Genomic DNA, 10,304 nt, shown 5'->3' with positions numbered 1-10,304 from the left:
AGGAAAATCTGTATTTCTACTCGGTGTCTTGGGTGGAAATGACACAGGGCGGGGGACCCTGAGAAATCCGGGCTCCGGGTGCGAGGGAGCACACGGGGGACGCTGGGTGGGGCCGGGCCCGCGGCGGCTGGGGTCGCTGCTGCGTCCGTGTGACCGTCCGGGAACAATGTGAGACAATGTGATGGAGGACCTTGAAGAAAACAAATAAAAGCGGCTGTGGATGACACGTCTGGGAGAAGAACGAGGAAACAGAAAAGAGGAAGGAAACAAATCTCCCCAGCGGCACTTGTTTGAAATGCAGATGACACTGCGCAGCCTGCCCTGAAATGCCTAATAGTTGAAATGAAAGGCTTTTTTAAAAAAATCAAAGGCAAACAGGATGGGAACTCAACGGGGCCTAATCCTTGACTCTTTGTTGGAAGAGACACTGCAGCGCACCGCCCTTTCCTGGTCTGGGAATGCAGGTGTCTCCCTGGAGAACCACCGAAGGGGGTGGCGGCGGGGTCATGTTCCTCCCGGGGTGTCTGTCACCCTCTGACCCCAACACTGAACGCGGCAGGAAACATCCCACATGGTGTGGGAAATGCCCGATTGTAGGGATGGGGCTTAGAAAAAATTCTGTCTCATGTTGTATAATACACATAAAGTTAAGATTGTAACCGTCTCTGAGCGCAGCTCAGGGCACGGAGCACACTCACCCCGCCGCGCACCCCCCCCCACCGTCTCCAGAACCTTCCATCTCCCCGCACGGAGACCCCGTCCCCAGGAAGCACTGACCCCCGCCCCCGCCCCACCCCTGGCTCCCACCGCCTCCTGTCTCTGTGGACGGGCCTCCTCCGGGGACCTCCTGGGAGTGGGTCTGGGTCCCCTCCCTGAGCCCCGTGTCCTCGGGGTCCACCCATGTGGGGCAGGTGTCGGGGCCCCTTCCTCCCCGGGGCTGGGTCGCATCCCGGGTGTGGACCGGCCGCGCTGTGTATCCTTCGTCAACGGACGCGTGCGCGGCTTCCAATCTGTCTATTGCAGGCGGTGCTGGGAGCACGGTGTGCACATTATCTTTTTGATATTTCAGTGCTTTCAGTGTTTTTGGGTAGATACCCAGAGTGGGATTGCTGGGTCACATGGTCATTCTACTTCTAACTTGCTGAGGACCCGCCACGCTAGATTCCACAGCCGCCGCTGCATTTTACCTCGGCGCCCGCAGCCCAGCCGCAGCCAGCCCAGCGGGCGTGGGGCCAGGACCGGGCTCGAAGCCCTTGTGGCGGCCCGGAGATCGGAGATCGGCTGGACCCAGGTGCCCGGGCCGCCGCCGCACGAGTCTGCTCACCCGCCCGAACGAGGGACCTGGAGGCTCCTCCTCTCCCAGCTCCGGGGACCAGGAGTCTGACATCGAGGTTCCCCCGAGGCCTCGCCCCTGGGCGTGCACACTGCCATCTCCTGCCCGTGTCCTCACGTGGCCTCCCAACGTCCTAATCTTACAAGGACACCAGTCATATTGGACCTCGTTCTAAATAATCTCTTTATTTTTTTTATTTTTATTATTTTTAGTTTTTTTATTTTTATTTTTTTTTTATGATAGTCACAGAGAGAGAGAGAGAGGCAGAGACACAGGCAGAGGGAGAAGCAGGCTCCATGCACCGGGAGCCCAACGTGGGATTCGATCCCGGGTCTCCAGGATCGCGCCCTGGGCCACGGGCAGGCGCCAAACCGCTGCACCACCCAGGAATCCCTAAATAATCTCTTTAAAGACCTATACCCACATACAGTCACATTCTGAGAATTAGGACTTTGGCATATAGGTTTGGAGAACACAAGGCAGCGTGAAACAGCGGGGCAAACAGGTTTAACTGCACACGTGGCCGGTGGTTAGAACAGATTTACACGGCATACTAGAGGTCAGAAGGCCCGAGCCATTTTCACTGGGTCAAGAGCGCAGGGCCACAGTCCCTCCAGAGGCTCCGGGGAGGGCCCGTCCTGCCTGTCTCAGCTCCTGGGGGCCCGGGTGTCCCTTGGCCTGCGGCCTCATTGCTCCAGCCTTGTCCTCCAGCTTCATGTGGCTTCTCCCTTACGTGTGTCAAAGTCCTGCATCCCTCTTATCTGGGCCCCTGCGATGCTGGGCCACTCAGATGATCCAGGATCACCTCCCATCAAGATCCTTAATTTAACCACATCTAAAAATTCCTTTTCTGCTAAACATTCATAGGTTCCAGGAATTAGGATATGGGAAGCTTTTCACGACCATTTTAGCTTCTCACACCACACCCAAGGCCATCACTGGGCTATGAAAAGCACTGGAGCACTGACACCCGCTGCCCTGGGGAGCCCATGATGCTCGGGGAGGGAGCCAGGCACAGGAGGCCCCACAAGGTGTGAGTCCACGTGTGTGACACGTGCGTAACAGGCTCCTCCAAGGACGGGGAGGGGGCCCGTGGGGGCTGGGGAACAGGTGGGGGGGCAGTGAATGTTGATGGGGACGGGGCTTCTTTTTGTTCTTTTTGGGTGATGGAATGTTCTAGAAGTAGACACAGTAGTGGCTACACAACATAGTGAAAAATAAGTATCACTGAACTGCATACTTTAAACGGGTGCGTTGTGTTGTATGTGAATGTTACCAGCATAAACCTACAATAAAATTAGTTCTAAATGTTTGACTACAAAAAAGGAGAGCCAGCATGTTTCTTAAAAAATATTTTATTTATTTTTAGAGACAGTGCACACGTGTGAGCAGGGGGGTGGGGGTGGGGGGAAGAGGTAGAGAATCCTCCAGCGGACTCCTCGCTGAGCAGAGCCCCACGTGTGGCTCGATCCCAAAACCCTGAGATCACGACCTGGGCCGAAATCAAGAGTCAGACACTCAACCGACTGAGCCACCCAAGGAGCCTTGTCCTATTTTAAAATATGGAAGTCACGGGGATCCCTGGGTGGCTCAGCGGTTTAGTGCCTGCCTCGGCTCAGGGTGTGATCCTGGAGTCCCGGGATCGAGTCCCACATCGGGCTCCCTGCATGGAGCCTGCTTCTCCCTCTGCCTGTGTCTCTGCCTCTCTCTCTCTCTCTCTCTCTATGTCTATCATGAATAAATAAATAAAATCTTAAAAAAATAAAAAAATAAATAAAATATGGAACTCCCAACCAGTTTTCTTCAGTTCCTGGAGCCCTGTGTGCACACACTCATACACACGCTGTTGAAAGGATCCTCATCAATCAACACAAGGCCCCAACTGGTGCCTATTAAAAGTTCTTGCAGCAAGAGCGAAATCAACATAACGTTCCCAGAAGTTCCATTTGCCCCTTTGGAGAAAACTCTAGAAACCCAATTACTGAACAGGGGTGCTAGATTTACTAGATGAAAACACACAGCACCTAGTTGCCTTCGAAATTTATATATATAACAGATATGTTCCTAGGATGTAATAGTCGGACTAAATGAGACTAAATGACTGACGAAGCTCATGATCTAAGGAGCACTTGCTACGGACGTAATACGTCCCCGGGAATCTGCTCCTCTTATGTTATCTAACAATTCCATCCCGTATTTTCCCCTGGGAAACGTAAGGTCGGAGGGTGCTGCTAACACCACCGACCCCCAGGTCGTACGGTGAGGATGTTTTGTGATGTTTTTCTTGGGTGGACATGCCTCCCTTGACGTGGAAGCCCTGCGGATGGGGCCGTACTTGGAACGGGGTCTCTGCAGATGTCCTTAGCTCAGGCCGGGTGTGCCGGACTGGGACGGCCCTAGACCCGAGGGGTGTGCCTCTCAGATGAAGGGGATCTGGACACGGACACACGGAGCAACGATGGCGTCTAACAACCAGGAGACACCAAAGCCACGAGAGGCTGCAAGAGCAGGAAAGACCCTCCCCAGGGGCCTCCAGAGGGAGCACGGCCCCGTCACCCTCAGTTTGGACTCCTGGCTTCCCGAACTAGGAGACCGTAAGTTTGTGGGATTTTTGTTACAACAGCCCTAGGGAAGCAACAGAGACGCGACCCGATCCACATCCTGTGCAGAGTTGGGCCGGCGCCCCAAGCTGGCCGTTCACATCTCACCTCAATGCGGTCGTCCCACACACGTCCCAGAGGACAGCCCCTGCGATGGCCCCGCGTCCCCAGCCCCGGGAGGACTGACCACGAACATGCTAAATGCCCACGGCTGGTTCCGGAGGTGCACGGGCTGGAACCACGCTGTTCGCCAAAACCAGATTCAGAAAGCCAGGAGACGAGGACGGCGGGGCCCTGGGCGCCTCCCGCGTGGCACACCCGCCACCCTGAGGGGCAGGGGGACGTCTGGAGACGCCGCCTGCTGCAAGGGCTTTCATTTTTCACACACCAGCCCGTGCCGGGTGCCAGGGCCACGCCTGTCCCGAGGCCACCCCAGGGGACACCCCGACCCGTCTGACGCTACCTCCGGGAAGGATGGCAGGGATGCCATGGTCTGTGGCCACGGGCCTCACCAGGGGTGACCCGGCCTCCAGGCAACGCTGGGCAACGTCCGGGGTCGGTTGTGATCACCACGATCGGGGTGCTCCCGGCATCGAGTGGGTGGGGACGAGCGATGCTGCCCGGGAAGGCCACAGACGGCGGCAGGGGCGGGGGTCCTCCCCGTGGCATCAGAGCCACCTAGCGCCACGACTGGCATCAGCGCCGAGGGCCGCGCGGCTTCTTCAGAGCCGTCGGCGGCGCCAGCAGCAGGCCCCGCAGGCCGCGTCTGCAGCCCGGCCCGCCAGCTGACGTGTGGCAGCCCGCCCCTGGCAGGGGCTCAGCGCTGTGGCACGCGGCTGTCGGCTCAGCGGCGCCACGGAGCCCCGGGGGCCGGGCGGGGGCCAGCCCCAGATCAGGGAAGCGCCACGTCGATGCTTTGGAAGTATTTTACCTCTTGGTCACCTTTTTTCTAAAACAATAATGAAGTGACGCCGGCCCAAGGTAACCCAGCGAGGCCCGGGAACGTGATGGAGTCCTCCGGGCTCCTCCGGGGCGGCCCCGCGCCCACCGGCCGGCGTCAGGCCTGGTCAGGACTACAGGCCGCGGGCTGCTCCACCTGGGAGCGTGCGCTCCTCGGCTCCTCGCACGCAGGCGCCTTCCGGCCCCCACGTCCACGTCCACGCGGCCCGGCTCCACGGCACACCCGGCAGCTAGCCGGCAGCTTGTCCTCTGCCTCAGTGGGGCAGCTCCGCCCAGGGAGGGTCTGGCCAACTTCCGTTCGACGGCTCAGGGGCCCCCGAGCGGGGTGCTGGTGGGTGGTGACGTCCGCCTGCTGTCTGCCTTCCCGGGTGACCCCTCCTCTCGTGGCTCCTGTCCTGTCCTCATGCTGAGCTCGGCGGCTTCCCCACGCAGCCTTTCCCCTCACACCCTAAGTGCCTCCCCGAGCGCTCCCTGGTACTAATTAGGGAATTTTTGTAAACAAGGCTGCGTGCGTCCCTAAGATGTGCTCTGGTGCAGCTGGTAAAGTTCATTCTGTGTCCCGTACGAGTGCCATGCCGTGTCCCGCTGGCAGGGCCGTGCCTGGGCGAGGACAGGAACGCACGGGGTAAGTCAGCAACGTGACATGATGTAAGGAACACCCCGCAGCTCGGCATCGGTGAGCGACACAGGGTCGTTCCTCCTGCCCCACGGGGACGGCACTGTACAGCGTCCCCCCTGAAATCAGGTGCACCGAGAACCTCGGAACCTGGTGGAAGTTTGCCAACGGTTCGGGTGAGACTATACTGGCGTACGGTGGGCCGTGACGCCGATGACGGGTGTCCCTACGAGAGGAGCTGGACACAGGAGGAAAGGCATCCACGTGAAGCAGGAGGCAGAGAGGAGGGCTGTGTCCGCAAGCCCAGGGCTGCCAGCGCCCCCAGGAGCGGGGACAGGGCGTGGACAGCCGTTCCCTCAGGGCCCCTGCGGGGACCAGTCCTGCCACGCCTGGTCTCAACTTCTCCATAAGCACCAGATCCTAAGCGCCTATTGTTTTCAGCCACCAGGTTACACCGCTTTGTTACAGCAGCCCTAGGTAGGACCTCCTACGCCGATCGTCCCCTCGTCCCCGTGGTTGGCGGGGCTCCACTGTGTCACCATCCTCTTGCTCTTGGGCCTGGCCTTGGGCGGGGCGGGGGGGCAGGAAGGAGAGGAGGGCAAATGGCCACTGGCCACTGCACCCGGGCTCCCAATGTCACGGCTATGTGCGCGTTGCGTGGCAGGAAGCGCAAGTCACCCTGTGTCCTGGCGGGAGGGACAACTAAACTGCCAGCAACCGCACCAGGGACCACCACGCTGTAGGCGGGGACCGGCCACCAGCTCCCAGGGAGGGTTCCATGTGGGAGCTGAACCTGGAACTGGGCCTCTGGAGGGCAGGGGGCCCCGAGAAGAGCATGGACAGAGGATGCGGGGACTCCACCGCGGCGGACGGAGGGGCACCGTGCTGCTTTCCTACTGCAACGTAGTAAGTGATCGCCAACTTAGAGGCTTAACACGACACCCCTCGTGTCCCGCTTTCTGTGGGCTGGGAGCCGGGGAACACGCAGCTGGGTGGCGATCCAGGTGCTGGCTGGGCTCGTGCTGCCCCTCGGGGGGGCCCCTCCAAGCTCACAGGGTACTTGGCACAATTCCTTTCTGCGGTGTCCCACTTCTCCGTGGCCATAGGTCAGTCCCTGTGACCTCAGGAGGACCCCAGTCCCTCTTCTAAAGGGCTCCCTGGAGTAAGTCAGGTCCATCAAGATAATTTCTTTTTTCATGAACTAAAGATCAACTGATTAGCAACCTTACTTCCAACCAAAAAATCCTTTCACCTCCACCACACATAACCAGAGATGTGACACCGACCCCGGCACAAGTTCTACTCACGCTTAAGGGGAGGGGATTGCCCAAGGTTGTGAGCCATCGGGGGCTGCCTATGCCTTCTGCCCCCTGCAACGTCAAAGACACGGAGCAGGTGAGAGCCTGCACCAAGACGCAGGTAGAATGAGAGCCGGTGGTGTGGCCGTGACACCTGAAGTCTTGGCAGAAGAGACCAAGATGTGTGGGGGCCCTTCTCTGGGGTTTATTCAGCCCCCCAGAGTCATAGCAGCAGCCTTCCCCCTATTTTACGTGCTGTGGGTAAGAGTCCTGAGAACAGACTCTCCTCTGGTCTACACAGGGCTTCCTGGCACAGTCCACTAGGCAGCCCCACAGGGAGGCATCTGCCCACCTCAGTCACCCTCACCCCTCGGAGCCCCCCCACCTGGCTCCGTGCACCACAGACACAGGATGGAAGGCCAGGCTTCTCCCCCAGGCTGGGTGGAGAACAATCCACCCTCCTCTGCCACAGTGCTCACAGGTAAGAGGAGCAGGATCGCAGGAGAGATACCCAACGTGGTCTCCCCAATTCACAGTAGGTCAACTGAGATGCTGGCGATGTGCCTTAGGAGCAGAGCCAGCCCCAGGATTTAGGTCTTCTGTCCACCCCACGGTACCCGCCTCTGTGGCCACCAGGGCCCCAGCTGTGGGGTGCCAGGCACCATATAAGCTACTCAGGCAAGGGCCCAGTGAATCCTCAGCTGCCTGTGGGGTGAGGTGGGGACAGCTTCCGCTGGCAGGGTCTAGCTGTCCTCCCATGTCTCTTCTCTTCCGAGTAGCAGAACCTCCCCTGTGAGTGGGCAGGTGGCTCCTAGAATAAAGACAACTTTCCCAGCCTGCCTGCAGCTAGGAATAGCTGCGTGGGAATGTCTGGATCTGGGAACGTAGGGCAGTCGCGCTTTGCCAGCGTTTAGGCCACGTCCTCCCCTCTTCCTTGATCCCCTGCATGGGCCACAAGAATACCCAAAATGCCCATACGCTCATGCCAGGAAACTATATTAGGGACCTTAGAAAAGGCCGGTTATCTGGCACAAGCAGAGTGTGGAACGCTACTCGGACAAGGAGGAAGGCACTCCCGGTGCGTGTGAATCCCAACGCCTCTCTGGAGTTTCGTGAGTACGAAGAGGGCTCCGAAGGCTACGTGCTATACGGTTGCATTCGGGGAGCCTTCTCGGAATCAGAGACGGAGCAGGGATCTGCAGCCCCCAGCGATGAGGGATGGCGGGGGGGCGGGGGGCGGGCGCCGGGGGGTGTCTACCGGGGGTAGCTGGAGGGAGTGCTCTGTGGACACTGGGGACGCCCTGCATCTTGACTAGGGTGGTGGGTACGTAGCTCCACACACCACCGAATCATGTCAGCGTCTTGGTTTTGACGCCGGATCTCAGATGCACAAAATAAACCACGGGGGTAAAGAGAGGAACAGCTACGACATTCCTCTTTAGACTACTTCTGCAAACTTCTGTGAATCTGTAATTACTCTAAGATAAAACAATAAATTAGAAGCAAAAACTCCTCCTAGAGCACAGTTAAGCCCCAAGGTGTGCTCCCCGCCCCCCTTGCTCCAGGCCTCACCAGGCATCACTTAACTTCTGTGACAAGTAGGGCCTTCCACCCCAGGGCCTTTCCACGGCCTCCTAAGCTCAGAAAATTCTCTCCCAGTCCCCAGGCTATCCAGATACTGGGTTTTCAGACTAAATGTCATTTCCTTGAACCCCACCATCTTGTAGCCCCAGCCACAAACAAAACGGCCTATTACCGTTGTGGTTTCCTGAACATCTCCTGTAATAGCTTTGTCAGAACCCGTGTTTTACAATTGTTAACAGTCTGGACTCTGGAGCTAGACTTCCTGTTTCAAATCTCAGTTCCGGGGGTGCCTGGGTGGCTCAGTCGGTCTCATGCCTGCTTTCACCTCACGTGCTAGGCTCGGGGTCCTAGGACCAAGCCCTGAGTGGAGCCCCCTGCTCACCAGGAGTCAGCTTCTTCCTCTGCCCTTCTCCCTGCTCGTGCTCCTCTTTGTCAAATAAACATAAAACCTTAAAAAGAAATCCCAGCTCTGCCTTGGACAAGCGAATCCACGTTCTTCTCTCCCAAGTTCCATGTCTGTAAGATGGGCTGTGCTCTTGGGAACCTTAAGCAGCCACGTCAGAAGCCGGCGACCCCGTGGAAGCAGCGTGTGGAGCCACCCGGGGGAGGCCGGAGGAGGCCTGAGTGCACGAGCTCCAGCAGACCCGCCAGCCAGCGGACGCCAGCGCAGTCCAGCACCAGGTGGCAGCTGGGGGAAGGCGGAAGGACCCGGGGTGACCCCAGGCCAGGCTGCAGAGCTGTGAGCCAACAACTGCTTTGGGTAACAGGCTTGTGCTTGGATGCCCGGAGGGAGATGACCAAGGTGACTGGTAAGGGGACACCCACCTGCCGCGGTTCCTGCCATCCGAGAAGCTAACCGTGAAGCCCGAAGCTTGCTGTTGCTACTGGATCCTCCATGTCCTTCAGACTGAGCTCCTGCAGCGTGGTGTCCTCGGGTCCCCCGCAGCCCCTGAAGCAGTGGTGGGCAGCGGGAGCACACGGCCCACAGTCCCGAGGCTCACACCGACCTGGAGGCTCACTTGTGCAGCAGCGCGGGGGCAGGACCTCCGGGGACCTCCCGGGGCGGCCGCAGGTGGAGCCCTCCCCGCGCTGGCAGTGCTCACCGGCGCCCACACCGGCCTCCGGGCACCTGGGCTACCCCGGCCCGCCCATGGGCACTCGGGACTCGGGGACTCGAGCGCGGCACCTCCGCCAGGGGAGGACGGGCACCCGGGGCGGGCACCGACGAGGTCGCGCTGTCACAAACGCCCCGCAGGCCGCTGCGCAGGGTGCACCTGCCCGCTGAGCCCGGCCGCCGCCGCCGGACCCGCAGCCCCCAGGGCCGCCCCAAGGCGCGCTGCACCGCCGTTCTGCAAGCTCGCCCCCAACTCAGAGCGCGCCCCGCCCGTCCGACGCCGGCGGTGCCCCGCGGCCTACACCCGCGCCCCGCGAGCGGCGTCTACACCCGCGAGCGCCCCCACTGCGGGAAGCGCGGTTCCCGGGGACGCCGACTGCCCGCCCCCCTGTGTCCCCCCCCCCCCCCCGCTCTGGCCCCCGCCCTCCGCTCCGCCCCTGCCCGGGGCTCGACGCCGCGCCCTCCCCGCCCCCCCCTGCGCCCCCCCCAGCCCCGCGCCCTCCCCGCCCCCTCCTAGCTCCCCCTGCGCCCTCCGAGCCCGCGTCCCCATCCCGCCCTCTGAGCCCCGCGCCCTCCCCGCCCCCTCCTAGCCCCCCCTGCGCCCCCCGAGCCCCGCGCCCTCCCCGCCCCCTCCTAGCCCCCCCTGCGCCCCCCGAGCTCCGCGTCCCCCCCCCGCCCTCTGAGCCCCGCGCCCTCCCCGCCCCCTCCTAGCCCCCCCGCGCCCCCCACCCCCGGCGTCACGGCCCCGCGCCCTCCGAGCCCCCTCCCCCCGCCGTCAGGGCCCCCCGCGCCCTCCGAG

At 60.8% G+C, this 10,304-nt stretch overlaps 1 long non-coding RNA gene across 1 annotated transcript; it reads right to left on the bottom strand.

Annotated features, from left to right (window-relative positions):
• Positions 1-2,672: 2,672 nt before the first annotated feature.
• LOC125753174 (uncharacterized) lies at positions 2,673-9,795 on the bottom strand. The gene is made up of 2 exons (XR_007404328.1): positions 9,217-9,795; positions 2,673-4,165 (listed from the first exon to the last, which is right to left on the bottom strand). It is a non-coding gene; the product is annotated as an uncharacterized LOC125753174 (long non-coding RNA).
• Positions 9,796-10,304: the final 509 nt, after the last annotated feature.

Source organism: Canis lupus, chromosome 20, assembly GCF_003254725.2.
Source record: "Canis lupus dingo isolate Sandy chromosome 20, ASM325472v2, whole genome shotgun sequence".
Taxonomy (NCBI): Eukaryota; Metazoa; Chordata; class Mammalia; order Carnivora; family Canidae; genus Canis; species Canis lupus.
Note: the sequence above shows the minus strand (reverse complement) of the source record. Positions and strands in the feature narration are given on the sequence as shown.